Source organism: Sciurus carolinensis, chromosome 3, assembly GCF_902686445.1.
Source record: "Sciurus carolinensis chromosome 3, mSciCar1.2, whole genome shotgun sequence".
NCBI classification, from domain to species: Eukaryota; Metazoa; Chordata; class Mammalia; order Rodentia; family Sciuridae; genus Sciurus; species Sciurus carolinensis.
This window is the reverse complement of record NC_062215.1, coordinates 157,577,972-157,595,983: the sequence shown is the minus strand read 5'-3', so window position 1 is coordinate 157,595,983 and position 18,012 is coordinate 157,577,972. Positions and strand designations below refer to the sequence as shown.

At 36.5% G+C, this 18,012-nt stretch overlaps 1 pseudogene; it reads left to right on the top strand.

Annotated features, from left to right (window-relative positions):
* Positions 1–15,935: 15,935 nt before the first annotated feature.
* LOC124979527 (rRNA-processing protein FCF1 homolog) lies at positions 15,936–17,585 on the top strand (annotated as a pseudogene).
* The last annotated feature ends 427 nt before the right edge of the window (positions 17,586–18,012 follow it).

The window sequence follows — 18,012 nt, the reverse complement described above, 5'->3', positions numbered from 1 at the left end:
GATATTAAGATGTTCAAACCAAGAACCAGAATTGGTTTTGCACTTCTTCAGATCTACTTTTGTAGCATTGAGGAGCATTTTGCAGCATTTTCTGTGTAGACTTTAAACATTTCCTGTTAAGTGTATTTCTATTTAATTTTTTTTTTTGGCTGTTTTGAATAGGTTTTTGTTCTCTTTATTTGTTCTAATGGATTATTATTTAAGTATATGTAGGCTATTAATTTTTGCATGTTAATTTTAACTCCTGCTTTTGCTAAGTACTTTACTATTTTAAACACTTTTATCGTGATTTATTAATAGTGATATTTTTCCAGGCAAGATATCATGTCATATGAAATGGAGTTTTATTTCTTTACTTTTAATTATTACATCTCTTATCTTTTCCATTTTAAAAATTCCATTGACTAGTATCTCTATTAAAAGGTTGATGATAATAGAGTTGACATTTTGACTTTTTTCCTGGTCAGTAAAAATATGTGTAGTGTTTCTTATTACATATGATGAATTTTGCATTTTATCATGCTGAAGAGAGATTACCCATGCTGATTTTCTTAAATGTTTTTAATAAAAACAAGCATTGAATTTGGGCATAGGCCTTTTAAGTATCTGAAGATTATCCTGCACATGTTCTCCTGAAGGTGAATTTATATTAATAGATTCTTACAATATTGACTCATTCTTACCTGAGTGGTATAAACTTCACTTAGCCATGGTTCATTGTTTCTTTCTGTGGTTTTGTTGTTTAATCACTGACATTTTCTTTAGAATGTTTATACCAATATTAATAAACCAGTTTGTAACATTTTGTTCTTTATTGAGATTAACTATCACTGTTATATTTGCTTGAAAAAGGAATTATGAAATTTTCCTTCAAAAATATTGTGTATGCACTGTGGAATGACTGAATTGAGCCAATTAATATATCCATTATAAACTTACCATTTTTGTGCCGGGGTGGGTGTGAAAACACTTAGAATCTACTTTCCTGTGATTTTCAAGAATATGTTATTCCTATCTAACTGACATTTGGTGTCCTTTGCCAAACATTTCCCCAACCCTTCTAGCTACCATTCCACTCTCTACTTCTGAGTTGAAATTTTTTAGATTTCATGTGTAAGTGAGACCATGTCATAGTTTTCTTTTCGTGCTTGGGTTGTTTCATTTTTAAAATTGTCCTCTAGGTTCATGTATGCGATTGCAAATGACAAGATTTCTTCTTCTTTTTTTTTTTTAAGGCTGAATAATAGTCCATTGTGTGTGTACCACTTTTCTTATTCAACACCTGGCCAACAGATATATGAAACAATGTTCGATAGCCTTCATTTTAATACCCTGAACTTTTTCTGTAGCTGGGGCTATTTATCAAGGCTTTCCTGAATTCTGAGAGTTAACACTTAGAGCTGGACATTCCCTCTCTGGGTGATTTTGTCATGCTTTTCTCCTGCATGAAGTAGCCAGGTCTTATCTTCCCTGAACCCTTAGTTGTATAATGGAAGACAAAACTTTCAACTTTAGTTGGTTTGAAATATTGGGTTTATTCTCAATTTACAAGTAATTTGAAAATTTCTGGTTTCCAGTAATGATGATGGGTCGGTTGGTTTTATTTGAATTTTTCATTGATCTATCATTGTTTAATTTTGTCAAATGCAAAGCCAAATTCAGAAAGACATCATTATCCCTCAGTTATTTATAAAAGCTCTTTAATTAATTAATTCAAGGAGATATATGTGACATTTTTGCATTTCAGTTTGATTGCTACATCCATAAATTTTAATGTAAATTACCTATACCAGTATTCTTTCATCATTGTATTTAAGATGCTTTCAAAAAATCAATTGTGTTCTATTTAAATTTCTAATAAAAAAAATCCTAAATATTTATTCTGATACCTATATATAAGCTCTCAATAATTATTATTTAGCTTGGGATGTTGCCTTCAGCAATGAAATTATAATATCTAAGTTATCTCCTCTTTGAAGAAATCACAGTTTTTAAGACAATTTATTAATATTCAGTTGAGTTTCTAATCTCATTTTACCTATAATAGTGATGATTGAAAACTGCCAGAGATGATTGAAATCTCCTCAAGACATGGGATATGGTTTCCTACTCCCTTGAATCTGAGCTGAGATGAGTTATCATTCCAATCAGACATAAGTAAAGTGATGTGATGTTGAGGAAAACTCCAAGAGGTCTTGCAGTGTCACTTTGTCCCTATAGGATGCTGCAATCCTTGTGCAGAGTCCTTTCAGTTCTTTCTACCATCCTCATGGATGCCCTGTAAATTCACATGCAAACATTCAGGACACACCATTCCTCAGATGAACTGTCTCCTGGCTGCAACTGGGTAAATGATCCAACAAAGTTCTGCATAAGAACTGCCCATATAAGGTTAGCCTGAAGTGAACCATGTAGAAATCAATGGTTTTTAGACACTAATTTGGGGGTAATATTTTATATAGCAATAGAAAGTTAATCATAGATATATTTTTGACAAGAAAATAACCATTATTTTGGTTTTCATTTAAAGGGATGTTCTAGTAATTCTGTAAAAGAATCTGAAAAAGATCAGTGGGAAATTTCTGTGTGTACAAAAATTCTATATGTAAAGAATGTTGGGATTGGAGATAGTTTTTGCATTGTTATAACATTTCAAAAATGCCTATGAAAACTCTCCACAAAGTAAGTTAAAAAGAATGAATTTAAAACCAGAATAGATTTAAGTTTTTTTCAGATTAAAAATACACTTTCGTAAATGTATGCACACTTTTTATACTCTAAAACTTGGGATAGATGTTTAACTTGGGTATTGCATCTTGGTATACTTTTGTGAATTGGAAATAGGTTTGATAAACACCTCTAGGAACTGAATGGCATCATAATATGAAAAATTTATGCTCTTCCAAATGACATGGTAAATAGTAAAGATAGAAAGGTTACCATTATCCTACAAGAAGAATTTATATGGATTCATAGTGTTGATGGAGAGATAGTTGAAGGACTATTAGTAGCCCACTTACCCAGGTTATATGCTTTAATTTCCTAAATCTCACAAAATGACAAATTGATGGTACTGAAGTCAGACTTACATATTATAGTACCAAGTAATCATGGATAACTGTATGTATTTTCTCTATTCAAATAAAAGAATAAAGGAAAGAATAGGAGTGATAGAGCAGATGTGCTCATTTCTACTTCTTACTGTAAAGTTCAGAGGGGAATCACTCAATGGCTTCTTGTCTCCATTCCTGAAACCTCCTGAGATTCAGTCAGCCAATGCTGTTTTCTCATCAAGGAAGGCCAGAAACGTGACAAAAAGAAGGTCACCTCCACTTTTATTTTGGATATAAATGAAGTTCACTGGGTTTAAAAACATGCTGCAATGCAAAGTGGGGTGTTGTTAGTGACAGTCGTCCAATGTGAGGAAGACCACCTCTGACGAAGAGTAGGTAGTGTTCAAGGACAATTTCTACAGAGGGACAGAGGTGATACCTTTCTTTTCTAATTGAACAAGACAGATAATTGATCATCAGAGTTGTTAGAGATGCTGCTGCAATGGAGATGCAGATCTGTATAAGGAAGGTGAGTTTAAGTTCAATGGTAGCGTTTAAACAGACAGTAGATTATATCCACAGTGATTTTTACATACATAAATGCAACCTATGTGGCATTTTTCATGTTTTTTGATCTCATGATAACCAATATTTTGGTAATTCTCCTTGAAGTTATGATCATTCAGGCCACACGCAATGCAGTATTATATGCAAAGCAAACGTCCTAGCTACAGACCATATAATTTGTTTATGTGCACAGGTTCTCTTTTAAATTGACTCTCTGCAGTCTATCTTACTTCCTTCCCACATCAATTAAAGGAGACTGTATTAGTCAGTTTTTCATCACTATAACAAAATATTGGAAACAGGCTGCTTATGAAGGAAAGGAGGTTTATTTAGTTGATAGTTTGGGGGTTTAAAGTTCAGAAGGCATAAGCATAGTCTCATAAGATTGCCCCTTGACTGCACCACCTCATGGTGCATGGTGGATGGCAGTGGTGTGAGTGCATTTCTGGAGGAAGCAAGTGATTACTTCTCAAATTAGACACCACTGGGTGTAGCTGGACTCAAGTTTCTGGAGTACCCCTCTTGTGAGAACTGCCTTCCAAGGTCATGCCCCAAGGACCCAAGGACCTCCTAGACCACACCACCTAATGGTTCTACCACCTCCAATTATACCACCTGGGGATTAAACCTTCAGCCTGTGAACCTCTGGGGGACACACAGCTTTAAAACTGTAGCAGAGATCATGCATACCACATGGTTTTGCCTCTTATTCCTTGACTCTGCTTGCCCGACTTCCAAGATGCTTCATATTCCATCTTAGTAAATATGAAATATTACTGCTGAACTACACGAACTTATTTGAAATATTTGTCTTACATTTCTTAGACATGTTTTCTTCATCACTTTTAGATGAGGCAATTGAGTTCACTGTTCTATCCCTCATAGATAAGGGCAGAATTCGCATTGCATGAACAGTGATCAACATAAATGTTGCCCTTACACAGTCATAACTTTGTTATTTCTCCTAACTATCTTTTCTGGAAAAGATCATGAGAAAAACTTGTTTTTAAAGGAAGATAAAGTAACCAATTTATAGATAAGGTTGTTATATACCAAATTAAGGGAGATATTCCATTGACAGAGTCTTCATGGTGTCTGGAGGTGGAGAAGAAACACAGGCAAAACATTTGTGAAGGTTTTGGGGTCTAATTAACATAGTTCATAACTGCCAAGTTCTTTTTGGTACTGACCAAAATTCATGACATAATAATAAAGGATTGTGGACATAGCAAGGCCTGGGCTTCAGGCAAACCTTAAAAAAAGTACAGTCCTGTGTTGATCTGGTTGAACTAACTGTTGTCCTGAGTTCTTTCAGCAGGACTGTCTGTATAGTTTAATGCTCAGAAAATATGAATTTTCAAAAAGGTCTTGAAACCAGCAATACAGTTATATGCAATGTTATCTTCCTGGATAAGACAATCTTCCAGGAAGTTGGAAAAGTTATCTGAATGAGTACAGGTGATTTATTTTCTCACTTAGAGGTCAAGGAGCAAAACTTAGAGAGACAAGTAAAAACTAATTGAAAACCTGTGTAAGAGTTATTAAATAAAGTTTATTTCCTCTGAAATTTTTGGACAAGTGTTTTAGTCAGCTTTTTTCCTGCTCTGACTAAAAGAGTTGACCAAAACAATTTTAGAGGAGAATAAGATTATTTGGTGGCTCAAGGTTTCAGAAGTCTCAGAGCATAGAAGGTCAGCTGTGTTCCTCAGGGTTTGAGATGAGGCAGAACATCATGGAGGAACTGTGTGACAGAGGGAAGCAGCTCACATGATCGGGAAGCAGAGAGAGAGGTCTCCACTCACCAGGTACAAAATATATACCCCAGAGGCATGCCCCAATGTCCACCTCCTCCAGCAATGCCGTACCTTTAGTTACCACTCAGCTAATTCTGTCAGGGGATTAATTCACTGATTGGTTTAAGGCTTTCATAACCCAATCATTTCTCCTCTAAACCTTCTTGCATGAGATTAAGTCTTCAGCATATGAACCTCTGGGGGACACACCGCTTTAAAACTGTCTCATACATGAGATTTTAGGGGACATTTCACATTCAAACTGTAAGAGACAGCTTAAGAAAGGACTAAAACTTAACTTAGTCCAAAAAAAAAAAAAAAAAAAAAGAAACACACACACACACACACACACACACAATAATGAGAGTGAAAGCAAAAATGTCACTAAGTCTTAAGTGTTTTCAAAGGTCTATGTCATTTGTTCATGGAGCACTCAAGGGTATATAGCACTATTTGTTACTGACTCTGCAGACAAGGAAAATAAAACAAAATGTTTTCTGAGGAGGAAGCATGTTCCAAGGAAAGACTGAGTTTAATAACCAACATTGTTCTTGGCCCAAATGTCAAAAGCTTTGTGTTCTTCTTCAATGTAATTGAACTAGTACTGAAGCACAGGGAGAGAATTAAGGTAAGACTTTTCAAACAAATACACATTTTAGCTGGAATAAAATTTTTCTTGAAAAAAGAAAACTTATTTGGAAATCAATACTCATTACTATAAATGTAACCAATGATAGTATATAATGCATTTGAACACAGCATCTTAAGAAATTTAATTATTAAAGTTCTCAAAATATGTTACAGTAAAGTCAATCACAATATAGTTATCTAAAATCTTTAAGTTTAAATATAATATTATAGCAAGCTTAGATGATTCTATTTTTACTTCTGGGACCCTTCAAAGGGCATATTTGAGAAAGAAAAGTGTCAACGTTCTGTGAAACTAATGTATTTTTCTTTTTTAAACTGGAGAGTAATTTAACAATGGAAAATAGAGAGAATTTTGGTCTGTCCAAGAAGAAGAAAAGAAGATACCCTATGACTGGTTGAAGGGAGGAAGCTTGAGTGGGAATGATGGATATAAAGCACAGAAATGTCAAGTTGGTTGTAGGGAGACTATGCAATGGACCCCGATGATCTCGGTTTCCTGGTATTCAAAGGCTTATATAATCCCCTCCCTTTGGAGATGAACTCATTTCAGTGACCTATTTCTAATGGACAGAATACAATAAGACAATGAGATAAAATGACTTTTATTTTGAGCCTTCTCTTTTTCTCTCTCTTCTTCTCTACCCCCATATCACAGTCATCTTAGGGAAGCAACCGTCATATTATGAAGAACACTATAGAGAGACCTACATGACAAAGGGCAGACATCTCTGACCAGTCCCTGAAAACCTGCCAACAACATGAATGAGGTTGAAAGCAGACCCTCTCCCATTTGAGTATTGAAATCACTACATTCCTCTTAGCACCTCAAGATAAAATTTGTTTTTTACGTTCATAAGGTTTTGGAATAATTGTTACACACAATAAATAACTAATGTATAGGTATTTGATTAAGTTTTTGCTCTACAGAATTTGGTGTGAATCTTCTTTCCCACTTCCCACAACTACAAAATTCAAGTAAAAGGCCCACTTTCCCTAGTCAATTGATTTGGGGAGTGCAATGAACAACTAACTGCTCCACATGAGTGAGATTTTCAAGTCTCTGATTGCACTGGGGATATACATTTCTAATTGGTTGTAATAAATCCCAAGGAGGAGTTTTAGGGATACAAAGAAGGACAAGATAGGTAACAATGTCATTTTCAAAGTCTCCCGCATTAAGATGTGGTCTTATCTTGCATAAATCTCCATCTGACCTTTCAAGTTCTAAAGTTTAATCAATGCTTTACAGAGGAGCAATTACGTTTACTAAAGAAAATAAGTCACTAGTACAGGAGTGATTTTTTTCTTTTTCTTTCATTAAAAAGTTTGCAAGCAATGGTCCTACAATGTCACAAACCTAAAGGGAAGGATGACCAGCATCCTGCATTTTCAAAACGCAGTAACTGGATTATTTTATTAGATAAATAAATTGAAAGAATGTATTTGAAGAAGAATGCAGAAAGTATTGCTATCATTCTCAAAATAATTTATATACTTAAAAAGATAAAATTATTGATGTTTTGTTTAAAAATCCCATAAACATAGAATCATATAGAAGAAAAATATAAAAGGTTAACTATCTATTTCCCAGGGGAAACTGAAGGGCACTGAAGACTCTCTCCTAGATATATACTGTGCCTAAAACAGTAGGCTGGGCTAAAGAAAGCAATTGCATTCTTGTTAAATGAGTATAGAAGATGTTTGCTCAATTCTTATAGAGAGTTTAATATGAATGTGAACATTATTTGAAGCTCAACACTCATGGAGAAATAATTCAACATTCTTAAGAGAAATTCTGGGTGACTTGCCTGACAAGAGATAAGAGAAATATCCCCCACTTCATTGGGGATTTGGGCATAGAATAGCAAAAGAATCATCAGCCATTTATTGGGAAGGGCTGTGGCCATCATTCCTCCTATCCCTTGGGTAGAGAAAGGAGTTGCTTTTCCCCACCCACCACCTCACCTTCTATAACCTCAACACCAAGCCCCACCTTGAGCCCAGTGAAAAAATTATCATGGATAGAAAACTATCATGGAGAATAGAGTTTCCTGTCAACTCATCAAGAATGAATTTTCTGGTTGAATGCTTGTTAACTCAGTCTATGGAACAGAGTTTGAACTATGTACCATGGAGTTTAGGGTCCCTAAAGGGCAAGCATCACATGGCTATGATATGGAAAGCCTGGAAAAAAAAAAAGAGGATAATTGATACTATTTTGCAAGCAAGAGGGTCGCTATGGAGGAAGGCTAGACATTCAGATCATGTACCAGCCAGTTTTTGCATAATATATGGAAGAGTGCTGACCCAAAGCCATCTGAAAGCATCTCCCTGTGGGGATGTTTGTGTGTCATTATGTTTGCATCTGTTAGTTGAATCTTTTAATTGAGGAAAATAAATTTTCCTCACCTCCCTCTACTCTTCCCCAGGATAATCACCAGGAAAGTAGAAAGTTAACTCTAGAAGGTAGTTGAGCCGGCAGGGCCAGCAACCACAGGAGATCTTGTAGAAGTTGGAGAAGAATGTAAAATGTCATGAGAAGTAGGTGGGTTAAGGAAAGTGTGAAAGATGTCCCCAAATTGAGCTGCCTTTGAACTGGTCTTGGTGGCGATGCCCTTAACTACTGTTGATCCTCCCTGCAGGAAACTCATACCTGTAGAGATTCTGCATAGGGTTAAGTCGGCTTGTGTCACAAAAGATCAGCATCTACCACAATGGCGTTGTAGGAGCTGCTGGTTTGGTGATGTTGGTCTCATGCTTCGGCTACAGGATGATGACAGGGTGCACCAGATCTGCTGGGGTCTAGAACTCCTAGGTCATGATAGACATGGTCTCTGAAATGAAGGATCTGGTGGCCACACCATTCCATCAGGCACAGGAAGTCAAGCAACTTCCCTGCCTATAGACCATGTTCTTTTTAAAGCAGATAGTCAGGTGTCTTTGCATCTGGTTTTCTGAAAAACTTGCAGTAGTCAGTGGAAAAGTGGGGCCTCTCCCACTAGATGATGACGGTTTTGAAAAGTTGATGACAATCAGAGCTCACCATGTAACGTGTCCTGTAGTCCAGGAAGGGGATAGGGCAGATAGGACTCCTAATGGGGAGAAGCAGCTATTTCCCATGGGCCACTAAGAAGTTCAGGACTAGGAATGTTTGGTCTTCTCTTAGGCTGTGTCTCTGTATCCTGTAGGAACCACTGGTACAGGAGGCCCTGTCCTTGCTCAAATCCAGATGCGACTAGTTCAAGCTCTGCAATTAGGTGTATCTCTAACAACATAAGATGCTGATAATTATCTTCAGGGACAGCAGAAATGTGTTTTTATGAGTATAATTAACAGCATCTTATTGAATATTATTAACTGCTTAAATAAACTTTCATAGGAGATATCAGATAATCAATGTGGATTGAATAAAATAATTTAAATAGCCTTGAAAATAGGATATAATAATTGATGGGACCCTTTTCATTTATTCTAGAATGGCTCTGAAGGCTTTATTTTCAAATAATGTTGTATATAGTCATTAGGTAAATTTCTTATCATCTGAGGCCCATTCTAAGGTTAGAAAAACCCTACTTCTAGAATATTGTCTTGCCTGTGGCAAACAAACCTTTCAAGTAAAATGCTTTTTGGAACACTTAAAAGTTCAGAGAGCTGGACATTGAACTTTAGGAACTATTTTGTGTTGCCTGCTCCTGAATATTTACTTAATATGTGTGTATATCAGAATTTATCCGAGAATTATTTGCAATAAAACCTGACAAGTTTATAGCAGAGTGGATAATTCTCATATTTCTTCACCAGGTTCCCATTGTTTATCTGAAAGAACTTAAATTGTGTGTATAACCACCATGATTGGGCAGTTCACAACACCCCCGTGATGATGCCTGGCAAGGAGAGGGCCGCACAGCAGAGAGGCTGGATGGAAAGCTCTTTCAAAATAGAGGCTAAAATAGGTTTCACAGAGGCCAACCAGTGAGTGCTTGTTATTATCAACTAACAGTGACATCGAAGAGTCACATGGGAGGTCTTCAAAGAAGCCTCAAAGGCATTTAAAAAGACAACATTTGGACACAGGCCAGCATTTGGAAAATTGATACTAAATTACCATGGAACCCACCAGGGCAGAGGTCGGATGGGAGTTGTTAACTTCTTTCCATCTCTCACCCAACCTGAAGGAGCAGAAGTAGCCATTAGCTGTGAGACAGAGGAAAACAGAAAGGCTAATAATGCCTCCCTGGGCAGCTAAACTTGGGAAGAAGAGAAACTTTTAATTTTACATAACTTGAAATTTCTGACTTAGCTCACACTGAATATTTTAACACCTAAAAGTTAAACTATTCTAATACTTCAGTAGTGTAGCAGTACTGGCCAAAACAATTTTCATCATTGTGCCCCATCGAGTTCAAATACTTTAAACAAGTGCAGATACACACCAAAAAAACAAAAAACAAAAACACTCTATTATGAATGCTATACTGTCATGAACTTCATTCAGCAAAAAATATCTCAGAAATCTTCCAGTATTAAAATATATAGGACTTAGCCTCTTCTCTACAGCATCTCTGTACTCCATAGTATAGATGCACCATACTCTGCAAACTATATTTTATTTAACCTATCTTTAACTAATAGTTAAGATTTCTCAATGTTTTATTATCAAAACAATGTTGCAATAGTCTTTGTGTATTAATGTGACAACATTAAGTTCAATTGTGGGAAATAAAAGTAGTACGATTTCTTGCAAATTGTGTGTGTGTGTGTGTGTGTGTGTGTGTATGTGTGTGTGTGTGTGTCTTCACATCATCCTGGAATGTTTGTATAGACTTGATATATATAATATCTTTCATTTTCTGTTGAAATCACTCCAATCAGATTTTTTTTCTCAGACTAATTCACCTAAAATGTTCTTGTCATGAAGTCTTCCATATTGTTAAACCTAATAGCCAGTTCCTCTTCTTCCGTACTGGTTAAAAACATTTCAGACAGTCAATCATTCTCCCTTCCTTGAAACAGTTTCTCATCTGACTTCTGAGATCCTACACTTGCCTGGGCTTTTTCATTTCTTCTCGCCTTTTCGTATCACCCCCTCTTTATGTCAGTTGCCTCTCAGTGTTTTAATGTTTCAGGGCTGTTTTAGTCAGTTTTTTCACTGCTCTGACTAAAAGGCCTGACCAGAACAATTTTAGAGGAGAATAAGTTTATTTGGGGGCTCATGGTTTCAGAGGTCTCAATCCATGCACAGGTGACTCCATTCTTTGGGGCTCAAGGTGAGGCAGAACATCATGGCAGAAGAGCATGGCATAGGAAGGTGGCTCACATGATGATCAGGAATAGAGAGATTCCACTTGCCAGATACAAAATATATACCCCAAAGATACATCCCCAATTCCCACCTCCTCCAAACCACACCCTATCCACCTTTAGTTACCACTCAATTAATCCCATCAGGGGATTAATTAATTCACTGATTGGGTTAAGGTTCTCATAACCCTATCTTTCTTGCATTGTCTCACACATAAGCTCTTGGGGGACACCTCACATCCAAACCATAACAAGGATTCACTTACCACTTGGACCTCCTCCTTTTTCTACCTATACTTACTCACCTAGAGATCTCACTCTGTCTCATTGCTTTAAGTACCTTCTATATGCTGATGACTTACACATACGTAACTGCCACATAAACCTTTCCCTTTGAACCCAGACTTGTATGTCATCTCAGTATTCAACTTAAACTCAATCATTTGCATTTTAATAGGTATCACAAATTCAGTATTCCAGAATCAAACTCCTGACTTTTTTTAGGCTTCTGTCACACACCACACACACACACACACACACACACACACAACGATCTTGTGGAAACAAAGTCAGATAATTCCTCTACTCAAAATCCATTGTTGGTTACCCATTTCACGTAAAATTCAGTGTTCCTATTATGCTCCACAAAGCCCTATTTGACCCACTGCTCCTCCATCCCTCTATCTGCGCTCTCTGCCCTCATTTTCCACCACAATCTGTCCACAGTCACCCAGCTTTGTATACTTGTTGATTTATTCAACTTCTGAAATTATCTTTTAATCTTCCCAAACTTATTATGCCCCAAATTGAACATCTGATCCTTACCAACAAAAATAATTTTATGTCTGTCCCTCAAACATAAGCTTGAATGTATTACGTTCTATATGAATGCTAGCTGATATTTGTTATTAGCATTATTATTTTTTCCTATCTTCATGAGAGAAGGATTTTTACCTGTTATGGTGACCACTGCATTTCACTGTCCTGGCTTGTTGACACAAATGTTGTTGAACAGATAAAAAGAGTTTACATTTTACATGTGCAATGTGCAAGGTTAATCTGTGATAAATGAATACACATGGCTGTGGTTTAAGACACCGGTAATATCATTTGTTTTCTTTGTTGAGAATAATTTTAGTAATGATTATAAACTGTATGTTGGTATGTGCCTGAGATAGTCTGATCTGAAAAAAAAATTCATTGTATCTTGACACTCCATGTCATCTGTATTAAATAGGCATTAACAAAAATATAAAAAAAAAAAAAAAAAAACAAAACAAAACATGACAACTTGAACTACAAATTAAAAGAAATTTAGCTCTAATAAATAAAAAGATAGAAAGGAACCTTGCTAAAGATCTTTGTCAATGAAACATGCAGGAAGATCTACAGCTACATTTATGGCAGTTCTTTTATTAAAGTCATTAAATATTTTTATTGTGAGTTCACTCCACCTTGCTTCTCAGCAAGTTCACAGTAGGATGCTATAGTGTCATATGACTACGGCCTGGTTTTCTTTATTATATATTATATTTAGGACTTCCTTTAATGAACTATTTCAATATGGGCCATCTCTACCCCTACTGTGTGTATCAAGAGTTTTCTGGCCTGTCTGGGATTTGATATTACAGAAAAGTAGAGGTCTATCCTACCTCAGAATTTTTAGTGTTGGTCATCCAACTCTGACATTTAGAAAGTTTTCACAGCATAAGAAGGTGGTTGAGGTTGGGTTACTCAAAAACCTTTTTCAACATTTCATATTTCCCAAAAGGAAAGTAATCTTTTTTCTTTTTAAATTCTTAAATAATAATTTATTAAACCATTAGAGTTTGAACTTGCACTTTCCAATATGGTAGCCCAAAACATCATGTGAATACCTACATTTGAGCATTTTAAATTAAACGCAATTAAAAAATCAGTTTTTCTGTTATCTTACCCATACTGCAAGTGCCTAGTGGCCACAGGTGTTCATGGTCACCCTATTGGACAGCATAGATAAACATTTTTACTATCATAGTAAGTTCTATGGGACTGTGCTCATCTATGCCCAATTTTTGAAAAGTATGAGTGTTAAGGTTGAAAAACACAGACTTAGCAACCAGAGTTGGGAGTCCAATTCCATCACTACCAGTTTCATGGCCATGAGCAAGGAACTTAATTTTCCTGCTCATTAATTTCCCTGTCTGTAGTATGGGGACGATAATAATAAACTGCTTCTTGAGGTAGATGTGGGGATTAAATTTTTATGAGATAAAAAGTGCTTAAACTGTGCCTAGCACGTAAGAAGCCCTTGTTTTAAAGATTGAGGTAATATTCACATAACATAAAATTAAACATTTTAATGTGTACAATTCAGTGGCATTTATTCCTTTTGCATTGCCGTGCAAACACCACCTCTATCTAATTTCCAAGTCTTTTCAGCACTCTTAAATAAAACTCCACATCCATTTAGCAGTCACTCCTGTTCCTGCTCTCACCCCAGCTGTCTCTGTGGATTTACCAGTTTTGGATATTTCTTAGAAATTATGCAATATATGACCTTTGTATTTGGCTTCTTTCCCTTAGTAAAATGTTTCTAAGTTTCATCCACATTGTAGCAAGTGTCCTTCATTCCTTTTTACAGCAGAGCAATATTCTAGCACATGTATATATCGTTTCTTGTTTATTCTTTCACCTGTTGATGAACACTTGGGCAGTTTCCAGTTTTTTGCTTTTGTGAAGTGTTACTATGAACACGTGTGTAAAATATATGTTTGAGTACATGTTTTCAACATACCTAGGAGCAGAATTACTGGACTATAATTGTTAATTTTAGGTGTCAATTTGAATGCATTAAGGAATACCTAGAATCTTGTAAAATTATTATTCTTGATGTGTCTATGAGAGTGTTTTTAGAGGAGGCTGACATGTGAGTCTGAGTGGCCTAGGTGGGAAAGACCAATTGGCTGGGGACCCAAAGAAAATGCATATAAATTGGCATCTTCCCACCACACCTCCCACCCTGTCCACCATGAGCTGGAACACATTTACCTCTAGCCTTAGACATCAGAGCTCAGGCTTGCTAGCCTTTGGACCCCAGGGCTTTCCCCAGTGTCCCCAGCCCCAGATACTCAGGTTGTGGGCCTTGAACTAAGAGTTATACTATTGGATTCCCTGATTCTGAGTATTTTGACTTGTACTAAGTCATGTCCCTGTTGTCCCTGGTCTCCGCCCTGTATACAGTCTGTCATGGAACTTCTCCATCACCATATCACACAAGCTGATTTCTTAATGTATGCCCTTCCATAAACCTATATACATGTCCTATTGATTCTGTCTTTCTGGAGAACCATGATCAACCTGTGGATCGTATGGGAGCTCTAGGTAACCTTTTTTGAAAAACTTAAAAATTGTCTTCCAAGAAACAAATTTATGTTATTATTTTCCTACCATAATCATTGTTGTTGTTTTTTTTTTCTTTTGAAGTTCCATTGTTGGAGCAAATCACAGGGGAGATCACTTTGATGGAGTCTAGCCCATTATTATGTAGCCTGGGTGAGTATACACTTTTCTAGTGATGAAAAGAACCTGGGTCATCAGGCCACCTTTACCCACTTACATTCAGGTTTTTCTCTTGCTCCTGAAAATCTCACTTATTTATTGGGGTGATTTGCCAGTTGAGATCCACACAGTATGTCCAAGACCAATGTTTACAGATTCCAATTGCTAAAAATTTTTCAAAACTATCCCACCTTAAATAGAATGGGATTTACTTTTCATGTCCGTAGCAAAGCCATTTCCTCTAGAGCACTGACTTCTTAAGATCAGAGATACCTGGGTTAAATTCCAGCTCTGCATTTTACAAACAGTTTGACCTCGGACAATTTGCTTAGCATCACATTCAGCATCAATTTTCTCATGTATTAAAAGAGCTTATCCTTTAGAATTTTTTTGTTGTTATAAACAATGGAAATTAACTGCTGTAATTTTAAACAGAAAATGATTTTTTTGGAAGCATAATGAATAGCTTAGATAATCAAAAGAAAAATGGGTGATCAAGGTGTATGAATTGTAGAGACTAGTATTAGTGTAGTAGTGCAGTAAGTATTAAATTGTTCTCAGGTTTTGTTATTGACTCACTCTGTTCACGATTCAAAGTTCTTGGAGATGCAGTACAAGTGGTTCAGTCACATACCCATTTTGTAGTTCTGGGAAGACACAGTCCCTTAATTAATTAAAGTCTCTTAGTTAATTGAACTCACTCAGGGAAAGGGAAAGTCTAAATAAATACAAAAGTCCAATTAAATAAACCAAAATTAAATAAAAATCAAGTTATTGCACTTAGAACTGTTGGGATCTTAAGCCCCCCTGCTCTTCTCAACCAGCAACAAGGGAAGGGAGCACTCCCCAACAAGGCCTGACTGGGAAAGTTAGGGCCCACTGACCACCTGCACCCAGCCCTCGGGGCGGAGGACAATCAGATGCTTCAGGAGACCAGTCACAGCAGGAACTCGTTTATTGAGGAAGTCACAAAGCTTTTATGTAGGGTGAAGGTTAGGCGGGAACCAATCAGCTTAAAGGTCAGTAAGGCATGGAGGGTTCACACAGGTGAGAGTCCCATAGGACTATATGGCAAGCACGAGCTGATCACGTTCACGGAACTGTTGTTAACCAATCCCTGACGGTGGTCCAATTTATCGTCATTAACCTTTGAAACCGCCTTTGAGGCCTTGATCTTGTTCACCTGCCAGGGAGTAAGGAGTCAGCCTGAGTTAGTTAACGTGTCATTAGTCATAACAAGAACAAGTAAGAGGGCTGGGGATGTAGCTCAGTTGATAGAGTGCTTGTCTTGCAAGCATATAGGCCCTGGGTTCGATCCCTAGCACTGCAAAAGAGAAAAAAAAAAAAAGTAAAAAAGACTTCTAGTCTTTCATAATAATTGAATGAGATTATACATTTAAAGTATTTAGAAATTCTAGTAGTAAATAAGTACTCATAGGTACTCATGTAGTTTTCAATACTACTGCTGCTATTTATTTTAGCTAGATATCTGTAAGCTGATAGATACCCTGCAGTTGTCTCCTTCAATGACTTCTGTCCTGGAAATATGGGGATAATCTAATTATTATTAGCCTCATTGGTTTCCTGTATAAATTTTCATATTCATTTCCTCTAAGACATGTGCAATTCAGAGTATTCCTCTTCTGCATGCCTGAGTTTAGGAGTCTTTATTGGTTGTCAAGGAAAGAAATTTGGCAGATATAAGGTAAAGACATTCTCCTAAAATACTTTGCCTCTTTTAAGTGTTGCTTTTCCTCTAGTAAATCTAATGATAGTTATCCTAACACTTGCCTTCTTCTCATAAACAAAAATCCATTCTTTCTTATTAGACAAATGATACATTTACTTTGGTTTATTCATTACAGAGTCAACCATCTCTGGGAACCTGAAAACTGGAACTGGCCAAGGTGCATTGGAATCTCATGTGGAGCAGCTGTGTAATGATCAATTACATTACTGCTGGCCACAGGGACACTTGTAATATTGTAAATGGGAAATGTGTTCCAAACTTCCCTATAGAAAGGGATAGAAAGTAGCAATGATGAATTCCAGCAAGTGTAAAAAATCTGAGTGGTGAAGAAACTGGGTGTGCGGTGTGAACTTGGGGAAGCAAAAGAAAGCAAGGGAATACGTGACCATAAAGCGAAGGCTTTGTTTCAGAAATGAGAGGCTTAAAGAAAAGGATAGATTAAAACCTAAAAAGAAATAAAAGAAAGATTCCAGTGCACTGAGGGAAAGAGAAGTTCCCTAACACCCTTCTGATTATTCTTCCAGTATAATACATAACTGGATCCACCTTATCATATCCTGGTTGATACCAACTTTATCAATTTTTCCTTTAAAGCTAAACTGAACTTAGTGCAATAAATGATGGACTGCCTGTGTGCCAAGTGTATCCCTTGTAGAACTGATTGTGTAATGGCCGAAACTGAGAAACTGGGGCAGAAATATCACAAAGGAGCCACAATTTTAAGGATTACCATGCCCGCACAAAGGAACCTAGGCAGATGACTGCTTATTATGAAGAGTTACTCAGCACAAGTGTTCCATCGTGGCCATAGTTGACCATGACCTTTAAGGAAGAACACTGAAGATTCCTGGAGTTCCTATCATGTATATTTCTAACCAAAGATACCACATTGAGCATGTGTCAGATGATTACGAAGCCCCTCAGTTCTGATTTTTACAAGACCAAGTTTCTCTACATTCCTTCGGCCAACTTTCTCAGTTGCCAATTCCGTAAACATGCTATAGAATAAAGAGTAATTCATTTGGCATGAATTATTTTCTCTGTTATGAGCTGAGTATGGTTACATATACCCACTTCTTGATACTTCTTGAAAATGATATTTTGTCTCATTTAAAAATTGGTTGCATTTTTTAAAATAAGTCAGATGCTCCAATCATTAAAAACATCTGAGTGGTATACAGTGAAATTTTTATCCTAGATGATAGTGTTGCAGATTAAATAATATTACATTGAGGTTTATTGTTATCTCTAAGAAGGATGTTTCAGACATCATACAATGTAATTACTTCTGCTTATTTTTAGCTTTCCGTTAACTTCTCTGGAACCCATTAATTCCTGAGAAGGGTGAAGCAGCCTA